Below are 15,437 nucleotides of genomic sequence, written 5' to 3'. Positions count from 1 at the left end.
GAGGTCTATCGCAGTGGAGTTAGCAGGGGTATTTAATACACGTTCCTTGTAGATGATATTCTCAGCCTCCTGGTCTGAGAAAGAATGCGATTCCCACTTGTCCAAAACCACTTTCTCAAAAGTGTTTGTCATGTTGGTTCAATGATAATAGTCCCAAACAGTGAACATACAACACTGACAAGGATAAAAGTACCATGAAATGGCACACTGCAGAGCCAAGGTGATGAAGGCATGTATAACACACCAATCCAGGGTGCCTAAATCAAAATCACAGCTGCTGAGCACGTGTTCTAGCTCTCCCTAGAAGTAAAACTCTTAAACGTAAATCACGTAAAACCTCAGCTGACAGGATCTTTTGGCCAAATAGATATAACACAGCTAGTTCGAAAGCTAATACTGCTGTTAGGACATACTGGCCCATTGTCACCACTGACAAAGAATTGCCCAGCCTGCGCAATAAAAAACTAGTTACCAGCTACTCTAGAGGTAAAAACCTACGTGACCTTTTGGTACACAGTGATATCACCAACTTTACAAAACAAAGTAACACGTCCTTCTTTGGTAGTCCCAAATTGGGATGTGTCAAATGCACAGGCTGTGTGACATGCAGCTACATATGGGTTGGGGATAACATCAAACACCCCAACAGTAATGTCACTTTTCCCATCAAATTCAGACTGACTTATTCCACCATGTTCGTTGTCTATGTAATAGTTTGTCCTTGCGGCAAGTATTACATAGGTAAGACTGACTGTCAGTTCAAAACTCGTATGGCCCAGGGACAAGTGAACAGCCAGTTGCGAGACACTACGCAATGATGGGACACTTCCCCACAGCGTTCAAACATCGCATTATTGATCATGTCCCTCCGTCTATTAGAGGAGGGGACAGATCTAAGCTTTTATTACAGCGTGAGGCGGAGTGGATTTTTAGGCTGGGGACACTAAGGACTTAATGAAACCCTTGGTTTGCATTGCTTTTTATGATTCATCACTTGCACTTTATTCCCTTGAGTAAATGAGTAAATTACTATTGCTATATGTACGAGATGACTATAGTTTATATATAAGTAAGTAGCCACAATTTGGCATACATTTGAATGTGTTTATCGTTACTATATCTCTCCATACTCTAGCACATTGTCCATGTTGTGCTTCTCTGTTGCAGTTAATAAAGTTTTTTTGTACTGGTGTGGGAGCACAGTGATGATGTCATCACCTGGGGCGGAGTTGAGTCTGCAGCATGGCCCTGACAGCATCACTTGGTGAAGGATGTGCACATAAATGGTGAGTTGTTTTTCATTTACTTGTATGCCCTGATGAAAATAAGATACTGTAAACTTATTGAAACGTTGGCTTAAGAGCGCCTGTGGCTGTGTCCTTCTTTTAAGTTCCTGAGTGCTGCCGGACATTGTCTATTTGTGGGGACCGAGTGCTCCTAATTGCGGATGGCAACAGGACCAGGATTGCATTTATAGCAAGTGCCATATATATATATATATATATATATATATATATATATATATATATATATATATATATATGTATATATATATATATATATATATACAGTCCGTTTGGGCAGCACTCCAGTATACTTTTCTGTAAGGCGGCACTCAGCAATATATATAAAATGCTAAATATTACCCATTATAACAATAAGAACTACTGTTTACAATAGAAATGTATAACTATTGGACAAATATACTACAAAGATGTGTTTACAGTTTAGCGTGTTGAGAGCCATAATGTGACCATACACTAGGGCGATATACATGCGATTTGGTCACTTTTTATGATATTGCGTCAATAAAGCTGCCAGATTGCATGTATTTGACAGCAGTGCCAATGCTTTTCCTGGTTCCATGCACATCACATTGGAGCCTGCAAGTCGCACTGCCAGCAGGAGAGATCTGTTGGATCGCACGCGATAAATCTTATACAAAAGGACTATATACAATATATTGTATGCTGTCCTGCTGCCTGGGATGTTCCCAGGTGGCTCAAGTTGTGATAATGGGCCACTTCTCCACTTGGAGGAGTTGTCTAATGTATGGCAGTATTAAAAACATTTCATCTATTTTAGATTGCACATTAAAAACATTTCCATTTTTGTACACTCAGTATGATATTAGATTTTTCATCTTTGATCAGTGAAACAAATATATGTAAAGAAAAACAGATCTTCAGTTTATATAAGCTACAAGCTGAAATTGTGGACAAATACACTGTATGTTTTTGTTATGTGACCTACAGGAAGGAGATCAGACCTGCTTTGCTGTATCATACTTATGGGGATATTCAATCCCGTGTCATGACTGTCGGGCTGGCCAGACAACCATGATCCTGTCCTGTTCTGGGATTCAATGTCCCATCTGCCGAATGCCGAAAAGGGGGCGTGGCTATGAGATACAGCCGTGGATCGTCAAGCAGCGGCCGGGAGCTCGACAATCCATGTCCGTTTTCGGCAGGACGGGCCACGACGTTGGGTCCGTTCTGCCGAGATCCTTGTTCAATGCTGTCGGGAAAGACAGCCTTGAATAGGGCCCTGCCGCTATTTTCCCCGTCGTAAATAGCGGCGGGAGATTGGATAACCCCTTAAAGCTCCATATATATACATAGCAAAGTGTGTTAAGCAATCTGTGCTAACCATTATTTTGTATGCACTTGCTAGGGGATCTAATTAGATTTTACCTGAATGTGCATAAGATCTGAGTTGGCAATGGTGATGCGCGGTGCCACGCATCACCATCTCTATGGGGTGTACACCACAGAGGGATTTGTGCTTCTAAGTGACATTGGGCCAGATTCTCTAAGCTTCAAAAGTGATAAAATGGAGAGTGATAAACAGCCAGCCAATCAGCTCATGTCTGCCATGTTACAGACTGTGTTTGAAAAATGTCAGACAGGAGCTGATTGGCTGGCTGTTTATCACTCTCCATTTTATCACTTTTGAAGATTAGAGAATTGTCAAAAATGTACCCCTGTTTATGCACCTTTACACTGATTGTGATTTTAAATTATAGAAAGTAAATAATATGTCCTGTAAATATATTGATCCTCATATCACACATTGCACATTAAGTGTTGATGATAAGCAAGTCTACAAGGCAACACAAGGCATAACTGGTTGCATGGTAAAATAAACCAGAATGGATACGTTTTGTAATTGTCTTTCTGTAGTGCACCTGAAGAAAGATACAGTACATTAACTTTGTTTTTCCTGTATGAATAAAATCCTTATTTCCTGTAGAGATCCCACTGTCCTCTTATGTGATGCCTGTTCTATGCAAGTGTTAAGGTGCCCATACACGCACCGATTTTACCGGTGCGATGCTATGCGATGAGATGCGCACTCCCGCGGCATATCATCGCACAGTACAAAAAGTATGTGCTGCACATAATTTTTGTACTGTCTTTTGATCGCATCGCACGCACATGGCATGCACAACGCATGCAATGAGATGCGATGAGATTTAGTACAAAACGCACCGTAAAATCAGTGCGTGTATGGGCGTGTATAACATTATCCAGCATTGTTATGTCATGCACGCAAATGATTATTCTGCTATTCCTTCCCTCTGGTATACACAGCCCAGATGGTATACAACACCAGCATGGGTAAGAATGCAAAAATATATGTTTTCTTTGTAGTCCGTGGGGGTATTCAATATAGGAAACCGACTGTTGGAACGTACCGACAGTCGGAAAACCTGGGCCAACTGGAATGAAACTCGACAGTCAGAATTTAATGTTCTAGCTGTCGAGTGTAGGAAAGTGGGCGTGTCGGCGAAAACGTCCGCAGATTGTGAAAACCGTCCGTGATTATACTTACCTTGACCTGGGAAGCGGGTCCCACCTCTGCAGCACCAACTTTGTCTTTGCTCTGTAGTGCACATGCAAACATAATTTAAAAGATGGTGCCAAGCTCTTCACCACATCCCATCTGTATAAAATCAATAAACATCTTCTACCAGTAAGTGAAGAGGAAGTCTGTAAAGGAGAAGCGGGAACGGTGCTTAATATATACTATTTGTACTTCTGTCCATGTTCCAGGCAGACATTTTTTATTTATATTTTTGCTACAGGATTTAAATAGTGATTAGTTCCTTAAAATGATGCTTTGCTTTTACAAGTAACCCATGATAATCCAACATATTAAATGCCTAATGCTGCTCCTCACCTCTGAGGTGCCACTGGCAAAACCTGGAGGGCATCTGATGGTGCTCCATTTAGACACACACACCTGCTCAGCATGATAGAGCCCAGGTGCCCAGCAGGCATAAAAAAAAGACTAATAACGGCAATTAATTCAGTGCCGTATTATAAACACTGAATAATCACATATAAAGAGCCCGAGGACAAGACTATATGGTCTTTAAAGTCATTGGCGGCGTTTTGTTCATGAATTGTATCAACATTGATGTTGAAACCATCTACCGGATTTCTTGAGGAGCCAATGCTGGGTCCACCTGATCATCTTGAGAAAGTCTCTAGTTGCTATAGAGACGAAACGCGTTGACGTCATTTCTGCCTGTGGCTTGATTCCCGGAGCTTCACTCTATTGCTATTACGCTGCGCTCCTGCATCTGGAGCCGACTTTGCCCTACAAAGGTTATTATTCCCAAGCGTACAGCTAAATCATCTTGCTGGATACCCCGTTACACCAGGAATGGACAGACCCCCAATCGGAGGACGCTACTACCTCTTATTTCCGGGTAGAGCCGTGGAAATATCCGGCTCCCCGCTCGCCTCTAATAAATCTACAACAAGGAGGAGAGGGTGAGATACAATATTGCTACTTACAATTGGAGACACATATGTGCCTGAACTCTATGCGTTTACCATCTACTCGCTAATTGGCTTTCAAGTGCTTCCATAAACTCAACCATCACCTCTGTGTCTGTCACTATTACTTTACCAGCAAAAGGAATTAACCCTTGATTAACCCCTAACTAACCCATTTCTACTAATCCGGAAATCGAAACATTAAATATCAATCTTGATTGCTATACTAACGCCACCTTGCTTGCTTAAAATGTTAATACCTTCTATGTAAAGAATTGATTTATATTATGTCATGTATGTATGTTTATCTATGTGTTTTATATAAAGTGTAAAATTATTTAAAGTGTGTCCAGTATTCTTTTTGCTCAGCGGAGTTCACACAAATTACTAATCATCCACTTAGCAGCGCAAAGTGTTTTCCACACCAATGCTGGGTCCACCTGAAACAACACTTTGGGTGAAATGTAATACGGTGAGAGAATTAGAAAGAGAGAGATTTGCTAAGAAATCTCCAATTTTTTAAAAGAAAAACCAGTTTGATTTTGCAGTGTAAATGATTGCCAATTTAAAAAAAAACTGGAGATTTCTTACCAGATCTCTCACTTTCTGAATCTCTCACCCTATTACATTTGACCCTTGTTGCCCCCTGCACACTGAATGATCCCAGTAATCAGATTTAAATAATACATGATATTAAAATTCAGAGATTTTGGTTACATATATTGGGAAATATATGGGTAAGCTCCTAAGCTAATCATCAAGGCTTCTTTTAATATTGGTGGTCCCTATTGTTATATATATAGGTATGGGATTCAACCTTTTTTCATGTGTCGACCAATATTGGTCGACACATGTCCACCAATATTGGTCATCCTATTGACTGTCAACCTTATACTAGTTGACCTAATGATCCACACCCAGTTCAGTTAGGAGTACCAAGTCAGATGCCATGGAACTCCAGCTCAATTGTGTAAGACCCATTTAGCCCACAAGAGTCTCGTGCCTGTAACAGCCACCCGCTGTTCCCTTAGTGCTTGGTTTGCACACTGGTACTTGGTTGGCCATCAGACTTTATACCTCTAGCTTCAGGGGCTAACACAATTGTCTGGAGACCAAATGATTATTGTCTGGAGTGGTAGCTGCAGGTCAATGCAGAAAGGCACAGAAACAGTTAAACAGGAACTTGACTTGAAATACTACAAGAATCTGGATACTGGAGCTTGGTGTGGTGGTATACTCTCTGCAAGTAGAATACTTGGACACAACACTGCAATTAGTACACAGTGATGAAGATAACCTTTGTATTTTATTTGAGGTAAAAGCCACAGTTTTTTTATATGCCCAAGCATATGGAGCCATTAGTAGTAGTAGTTTGTTTATTTATAAGGCGCCACAAAGTGTCCGCAGCGCCGTACATAGCAAACAAAAAAACAAAATTACAAGGTAACGTACAGGGTGTATTGATAAAATACAGGATAAATAGGGGTATAGCTGGTAGAACTAAAATCAGTATCAGTTCTGAAGTAGGTGTCGAAATTGTCGAGGAGACTGAAGATGAAGTAGAGGAAGGGAAGAACAGGGCAGGAGCACTGGTGAGGTAAAGAGGTAGGGTGAGTACGTGAGGAAGGAGGGCCCTGCTCATAAAAGTTAACAGACTAAAAGGAGGTGGGTGGACGAACAAAAAACAATAGGATAAGTAGGAACGGATGGGAATGGATGGAAGGGTAGGGTAGGCAGGATAGGAGCGCAAAAACAAGGTGTATTACACAGTCACTTAGCTGAAAGTCTTATAATACTTGACAAGGTAGTGTTCAGGGACTGGCTGACAAGACTTTTAGACTAGATAGATCTTAGGCACTGGGAACAAGAGTTTATGAACACAGGAACTCAGGTCATAGGTAAATGCAGTAAATATCACCCGCAGGGCTGTTTGCCTAATATCAAAAGCAATGAGCCAGGAGTCCAGCAACCGTCAGCATGATGCAGTGTTCTGGTCACCTAGCAATGACTGGGAACCCACTACCACCATAAGCCGAAGCCTCTCATAACATCAGAGTCATGATCCACTTTTACCAAGATCAATCTTCTGGACCATATTCAGATACAAATCTTTAAAAATAATTCCTTTTGTTCTTCTATCTGCCCTACAATGTTTAAGGACTATTGCTACATACAAAAAAATATAACAAGATGTTTTAAGATTAAAAAAATTAAATATATAGGGTAGATCTCCAATTCTTATCTTCCATATTTTATTGCACTGTGTAACGATTTAGCAAATGATTTACAGAGGAAAAAGCTTTAGTAACTTCAGAGGAAATCTCAAGCTGCAGTCTTGAACGGGGGCCAGACATATAGAAGAAGTGGGTTTTCTCAGTGGAGTCAATAATATGATTATTATTAGATAACTCCGGTCAATGTAGAATCTTCCTCAAGTCATCTTGTTGCACTCAAATAATGTTTTAACCCTTTGAGTGCCAACATCTCTGTGAGAGATGTTCAAAATCTCCACTAAAAATGCCAGCGTCGCTCACATTTGTTATGTGAATTCAAAAAAAAAAAAAAAAGAAAAAAAAAAAAAAGGATTTTGGGGGAAATTTAATAATGAAAATACGCCTAAAATAGGCATATTCCTATAAGTAAATACACCTATTTTATGCATATTCGTATTTTTGCCATTTACTTTGCCAAAAATATGTCAATTTATATTCCTATTTACGAATACGAATGTATACACCATCGACAAATTGCAACTAGGAATCACCATTCAATCAATCATTCGATATGGATTTTCTTCAGGACCAGCAGACAGAGGATACTTACCTACGCTTTTTTCAATTATTTATTTTTTAATTTTTTTTACACTGAAGCCTGCACGGCTCTGACTGATCCATGCAGATTTCTACCGTATATTTGGCCGCTAAATACGAATAAGGCAGAATACAACTGGCTACGCCATCGGCAGAATATGAATCTGTAACTACAGATTTACGAATCGTATTTTAGTCAAAATACGAACAATGCCAGTCATATTCTGTCGTATTAAGAATACGAGTATGATTAAGTCGTATTCCTATTCTTAGTAAATTCCCCCCTATATTTCTTTAATAAGATAACTTTACAGGTCATTATGATGAATAAAATAAATGAATAAAAATGTTTACCTGACAATTTTTACACCTATTTTTGACACATTAAACTGTGATTTCAGGCTGAATATTGGAATACAGCTAACATTTTCATCAAAAATTATTTCCTAACTTTGGACAGAAGTTGGGCTAAACATGGCCTGAGGTCATTATAATTTAATGTATAACTAGATGTAACTGATTTCCATAAAGAAGTGATCTCCCTGGTGAAAGCCACTAGAATGGATTAAAGGAATCAAGTCATCCATATTGAGTCATCTATAGCCCAGTTGGCAGTGCATGGTCTTCAAACAGCTACTGTTAAACTATATGAAGATATGAGTTCATTAGAGATTATTAGCTCTGGAAAGAAGTAGTATAAGGCTTTAATGAGACTGATATGACTTATTTTGTGCTCACACTTTAATCACGGATGTCCAGACTTAAAATTTATAGCCCTCAAAAGATTTACCATGAGGAATCTTCAATGATTAAATGTCTATGGAAACAAGAACAAGAAAGGACATCTGCTTTACATTTTTAGAACCAGGGCAGGTCAAGAAGAAACTAAACTAAATAAAGAAAAGGGCTTTAAGAACATGTGCGTATGTGTTGTTTTTTTTTATATAACGCACGTCCTCCAACAGAACTGTCTGAAGTTACTTGAATTTCTATGCTCAGTAAATACATCATCCAACAGAACCTCAACTTTTCTTTAGCCAATTTCTCACACAGGATTCCTCGTCACCAATTAAATAATTATTTTCTAGTGAAAACTGTCATTGCAAAAAAAGCTCTTCATGGTTTTATTTTTGAGACATTATCCTCCACATAAAAGAGGTCAAATGGATCCGCATTTTGTAGAACTGGAGCTGTAAACGCTGAAATTGTCTGCAATCTCTTGATTAAAACACTGTAACAGTTTGATTTTCAGCATACACTTTAAAAAAGAACATCAGTGCTAGACGCATTACGTGGTATCTCTGGGAGGTACCCCATAATCTTCTCTACCTGGTGTCTGCCCTAACATCAGCTGAAGGACATGCTGCTCACTACATCATGAATCGAGGTTCCTAGCCTTTCTTACCATGTTTATCAGAGCTGCCTCCTGTGAATCATACATCTATTGGTGTCTGCAATATCCCTTAGCAAATGCATAAACAAACAAGCCAGCTTGGCCATGTTGGATGCCCCATGTTACTCTCCAGTCTAATCCCTATACTGTAACTTCGATCACATGATCCTGGCAGCCTATGGAGTTCCACTGCTGCCTATTTAACTCCCTTCAGGATAACAGCACACAGCCAGAGCAAAGTCTTCCAGAGTTATTTCCTGGTCCCCAGGCTTCAGTCATTCCTGTTCTATTCCATTCATTGCTACTGTTCTTCTGTGTCTGACATCCTGCTAAGTATTACCTGTGTTTCAGCATTACCAGCTTTACTTGCATTCCCTTCATTACAGATGTTTCAGTTTTTCCGGCATTAAATGCATTCCAGCTTTTACTGGATTACCTGCAATTCAGCATTTCCTATATTACATGTGTTCCAGCATTTCCTGCATTAGCTGCATTTAAGCATTTTCTTGAATAATCTGCAATCCAGTGTTTTCTGCTTTACTGGCATTTCCATCATTACCTTCAGTACCAGCATTTACCACTTGTCATCTGTATCCTGCTGAGTCAGACTCCTGTCATCACAGTATCCTGTGTCTTCAGCACTCTGCTGCTATCTTGTCTTCCTGGTCTGCGCTTGGTGTACTATCTGCTGTGGTTGTTCCAGGAAATGACCAGTGTGGAAATATGACTGTGGTAGAAGGGCGCAACAGCTACTGTACCTGTCCATGTAATTGGAGATTGTAAATACTGGACCACATGCAGTAATTGGCCCTAGATCTGCTCTTCTATGGACATTTGTGTAACCCTATACCATGGCTTTGTTTTTCCTTTTTAAAATTCAGGAGAAGTAAAAAGTAGTCAGCATTAAATCAACAATGGAGTTTTCAACGTTTATTATAAATAATATGAATATTATTGCTTTGTTTTCTGTATTAGGCTTATTGCTTTTCAATGTGAAATCCATATCTCCTGTAACATGAACAGACTTCAGCAGGTCCGGACAGGAGTCTGTGGATTAAGGAATTCTCATCTGTCATCAGTACTAATGAGACTGTACAGAAACTGCCTTTCTAAACATTTACATGGAAGACTGCAGACAACTGGAAGTACTGTATGTACCAGTCACTTAAAGAAAGGTGTAAACTCTGTGAACTACATGATTATACAAATAATCTTTGTTCCCTGCCTCTGAGTAAGTTTGTGTGGTTATTATAGGGGATTCTAGTATTTTGTCGTAGTTCCTGTATTTAAAAGTTTGTGTTTAACTGTATTCAGGCCACATAAAGAGATATTGGATGCTCTTCTCAGATGTCCAATCACCAGGTTCCTATTGCGAGGATGATTCTTCAGTTTCACTTGGTAGGGACGACAGACAGGAAATGAGAAAATAATAAGACAAGGCATCAGGAAGGTCCCTGCTTGATATCAAGAAAACATCTTGCTTTAACAGGTTTACCTCCTTCGGGTAGAGTGAAGATGGCCATTGACACTTTTGGGCTCTGATCCTGAGTATCAATGACAGTCGTGAGTGCTTGCACACCAGGTGGAAACTGGTATGAGAGAGAGGACGAGATGTACTAAAGTGATAAAATGGAGAGTGATAAACCACCAGCTAATCAGCACATACCTCTCATTTTTCAAACACAGCCTGTGACATAGCAGGTAGGAGCTGATTGGCTAGTGGTTTATCAAGCTTAGTACATCTGTCCCAGAGAGAGAGAGTTCTCACAACTAGCATTCTCTTCAACTCAACTTGCTTGTTCGTCTAACTAAAAGGAAAGGGGAAAATGGGAGATGCTCATTACCAGTGGACCACCTCTGGCGTTTAGTACTGTACATCAGGGCTGTCTTAACAGCATTGTGGGCCCTAGAAAAAGCAATGCACCGGGGCCCCTATTAAAGTAAAAAAAATTATAACTTCCTGCGGTGTCTCTCCACCTGCTATCAGCCATCCAGCAATTAGCAGCTTACAGCCATTAAGTTTGGCCGCAGGCGGTAGATTTAGTGTCATTCACATTCAAAGCAGCTGGACAGCAATCTCTACTAGCCTCACTGGAAACTCCAGAAACACCAGCAAACCCCTGCTCAAAGGCACCAAGAATTGTGGGACCCTAGGGCAGATGCCCAGTAAGCCCATGTTTTAAGATGGCCCTACACCCAGTGGAATACAGCACGTACACCTATCACCTGGACCTTAAACTTGTCCTCATCATTTGTGACCGGACCAGCTTCCTGAATTATCCCAGCAGCCATGTTTTATTGGGACTCAAATTTGCCAGCTTACCAGGTAGAACCCCACACAAACAGGCATTCCCAGGGCAGGAGAACACAGTCTCTCCCATCAAGTCCTTGGTACTGAAATCGGCCTCGAACACTTGGGACATACATAAAGGAAGCATCGTAGGAACGGACACAGGACAACATTCCAACCGAACTTTGGGTGACTATCCATGCTCAAATACAATTGTTTCTTGGTACCGGTACTTTTTGATATTATTATTCAGCAAATCTACCAGATTGCTTTTTAATGTTCATTGCATTTATTTTTATTAAAATTGATTAATACTTTTACACCGGTTTCACACCCCCTGTTTACGCATATATACAGATAAGGCTGAATGGCGAATGTCGGTTGTTGCACTGGGAGCCGCTCTGATTAATGTGACTCATTAATGTGACTAATCTGTATTATATAAATAATAATAATCATACCTCCCAACTGTCCCAATTTTCACACGATAGACATTTTTTGTGACTGTCCCGCTGTCCCACTGGAAGGCAGCACTGTCCTGCATTGGGTGGGCATTTGGGAGCCCTGTCACTCGCTGTAAATGGATGCTGTGCTTGTGGAGATAGAAGAACAGGGAGCATGGCCAGCAACTCTCAGAGGTATGACCATGACCACCCCATAATGATTACAGCTGGAGGCGGGGCCAGTGCTGAGTGTCATCCCTGAGACACCACACCCCCTTTTGACAATGTTATGCCTCCTTTTCAGCACCGGAATGGCTTCGCTGTACAGGGGTCCCACCTGCAGCAGGGGGAATGTTGGGAGGTACAGTATGCAACATGTATGTTTAATTATATGTGCTAAGAGGTTTCCTCCTCCACTCGCACAGGGGCTGCTGCCGCCGCTGATCAAGAGTGATATATCTGTGACATTACTCACCACTAGGGAGAGTTAATATTTATACCAGATTTGCTGAATAAATTATCATAACACTAAAAAGGTACTTGTTTCCTAACACGGCGCCCACTAAGTAATTTTCTTAGTGGGCTATTCTGTGTAGTGAAATCGCATCGCATGGGCCATTTTAGGGTGATGCGATTGATGCGATTTTCCTATGTAATTTATTCACTGCGCTCTCAGCCCCAGGCCATCGCATCTGCCGCAAAATCGCATGCGATTTTTAATTGCATTTTTAATCGCATGCGATCGCATTTCATTTTATAGGGTGTGTGATGCCATGACATGAGGTATGCCATGATATGTCCCCCAAAAAAATCGGTTTAACCCCCACTATCCACGCTGTGGCGAGCGCAGTGTGCCCCGCGAGGGGATGTGGAATACATGTAAAGTAATCTGCATCCCCTCACTGCGCTCGCCACACTATATAAAATCAACTCCACGCCGACGTGGATAGTGGGGTAATGAAAAAGTCGGAGGACGTGTTCCACCGCCGCTCGCCACGCTTGGTGTGGATAGTGTGTGTGTGTGTGTGGGGGGGTGTTAAATCTATTTTTGGGACATACAATCATATTGTTGTATACCTAATGTCATTGAATCGCACACCCTATAAAATCGCATGCGGTCGCATGCAATTTTGCGGGACATGCGATGCGATATTGTGGTGTAAAATAAAATAAAAAATTACATGAAAAAATTAATTTGCAAATGCAATTTCCCTACGGTGCCTTACGTAGAAAATCTGGGCGCCGTGCTAGGAAACAAGTACCCACTAAAACATCTTTAGGGGCTTACATTTTTACTGGATGTAAACTGCAGGATGCAATGATAAATGGAGAGCAAATAAATAATATAAATAATTTATTTATTAATCAGTGATAAATATAATTCATTAAACTACAGTCATGGATATGCAAATAGAAAATGTAAACATGGTTTTACTAGTGCATACAACAACATGTTGCATAACAGGATAAAAAAATAAAAATGAATTTAACTGAAAATAACAGTATCGCAAAATAAAAATAGGCATAGAATGCTTCAACATTCTGGGCATACTTTTGATCTTCACCAAGCAATTACACAATTGAATACATAGGGTTTAAATAGGGTTCAAGCAATTGAAGACAGGTGCACTGAGCAATTTTGATGTTACCATATGCAATTAAGCACCAACCAATAGGAAGCGTAGAAACAAAACAAGAAAAAAAGAAAGAAGATGAAAAGGGGAGAAATGGTGCAGGTCAGAGAAAGTTGCAATAATCATAACTAAAATCTAAGCATATAATATATGTATAACAAATCATTACTGAATGTTTGGAGTACCATGCATGTTTATACTCTATATTACTTTACTTTGGCAGGTTAACCATTATCTTTATGAAAAACAGAGGAACCAACTTCCCTCTGTAATGGGAGTGAATTTACTGGTAGGGAAATATTCACTCGCAGTCGGACATTAGAATGTCTGTTTTGTAAGGGTTAATTCTATGTAATAATGTTTAAATTCATTTTTAAACACATAAACATTTTACATTTCTAACCTACAAAAATGCAAAATATAATTTGATTTGTCAAATAGCTCATGTACTGTACATGTAGTGGTTTCATATTTTCACCATTAAATGCATCTATGCAAATGCATCTATTTCACCATTAAATGCGTCTATGCACATCAGCAGGGCCGAAACTAGGGGGGGGGGGCTGGGGGTCACGTGCACCGGGCGCTGGAGGGGGCGCTGTGAGGTCAGGGGACAGCCAGCAGAGGTCCGGTGACAGGCAGCGGGGTTCTGGGGACTGGTGTAGCCGCTGTAGTGGCAGGTTACTTTCACTCCGTCCGTCTCCTACTAGCGCTATTTGCCTGGCGGTGGGAAGCGCTGATGACTTTGAAAAGACTTGCCAATCAGCGTCCGGCAAGTCTTTTAAAAATCTGCTTCCCGCCCACCGCCCGGCACATGTGTATGTGTTGGGCGGTGAGCGGGAAGCAGATTTTGAAAAGACTTGCCGGACGCTGATTGGCAAGTCTTTTCAAAGTCATCAGCGCTTCCTGCCGCCAGACAAATAGCGCTAGTAGGAGACGGACGGAGTGAAAGCTGCCGCTACAGTGGCTACACCGGCTGCACTAGTCCCCGGAACCCCGCTGCCTGTCCACGGACCCCCGCTGGCTGCACACAGGTATGTATGTTGTCAGCGGAGGGGGCCTCCGGCGCCAGGGGCAAGGCGGTCATTTGGTTCCCCCCCCATTTGGTCCTCCAGACTTACCCTACAGAGTATTTACAATAGTCCTGCACTGTATTTACACAGTGTGTGTGTGTGGTCCAGTGTGTGGCCTGCGATCTCCACAGATATCCAGGCACCTCCATGCTGCCGCAGTGTCACACACCACTCTCTGTCTGCAGCAGCCTACACTCTCTACACTCCACGGGATCTGGTGCCCCCGCCACCATTACAGGCCACAGGCCTGTCAGTTCCAAGCCAGGATTTCCCCCATAACTCCAGAAATGGGCATGACCACTTGGTCTCTCTCACATGACACTCTGCAGCCAACACTGCAACTCCAATCATGATATCAATCCACTACAGCCTAATAGCTGTCCAGAGACACTATAAGTATGCCGGGAAAACACTACTAACTTGCCAGTTCAATGAAGTCTGCACCCTAGCTGCATGTGTTCCTGTGGAAATCTTTCTATTCACAGTCGCTGAGCTAATTACCATCCTGCTGCACAGTCTTGCTCCCACCAGTGTTCACTGGTATTAACCTCTTCAGTTCCAGCTGATTCCAAGTACTCCTGCTTCCATCCATCATCGACCACCATCAGTGAGTACCGACTCCTGCACTTTGTTTCCAAGCATTCTAGCTCATTCACTGGGAGTCATTGGATGCTATCGGTCACCATGAGGTACGATTCCATCCAATCTCCAGAGACTCTCCCAAGCTACTCGCTGTGGGTTCTGAAGTTTCTACCAATCCTACATAGTCTCACCATCAACTAATCATCACAGCTCCATTGGTTCCATCTGATTTACTTAGACACTGCCTAGCTTCCAAGCTACTCCCTGTGGGTTCTCAGGTTTATAGCAATCCAACATCATCTCACCATTGAGGTTCCATCAGTTCCAGCCGATCTCCTGTGACTCATACTAGCTTCTCAGCTACTCCCTGTTGGCTCCAGCTTACCATCGACTCAGCATCGATTCACCATTGATACTCTATGGCA

At 41.4% G+C, this 15,437-nt stretch overlaps 1 long non-coding RNA gene across 2 annotated transcripts in view; it reads right to left on the bottom strand.

Moving 5' to 3' along the window:
• Positions 1–15,437, bottom strand: part of LOC146079443 (uncharacterized) — a 44,044-nt gene that overhangs the window by 17,469 nt on the left and 11,138 nt on the right. For both annotated transcript variants that reach the window (XR_014474532.1, XR_014474533.1), the window contains exon 2: positions 3,835–3,992. This is a non-coding gene — a long non-coding RNA (uncharacterized LOC146079443). The remainder of the gene's footprint in view (positions 1–3,834; positions 3,993–15,437) is intronic.

This window comes from Crinia signifera, chromosome 5 (genome assembly GCF_055691185.1).
Source record: "Crinia signifera chromosome 5, ASM5569118v1, whole genome shotgun sequence".
Classification (NCBI taxonomy): Eukaryota; Metazoa; Chordata; class Amphibia; order Anura; family Myobatrachidae; genus Crinia; species Crinia signifera.
The sequence above is the reverse complement of the archived record's forward strand: the minus strand, read 5'-3'. Positions and strand labels throughout refer to the sequence as shown.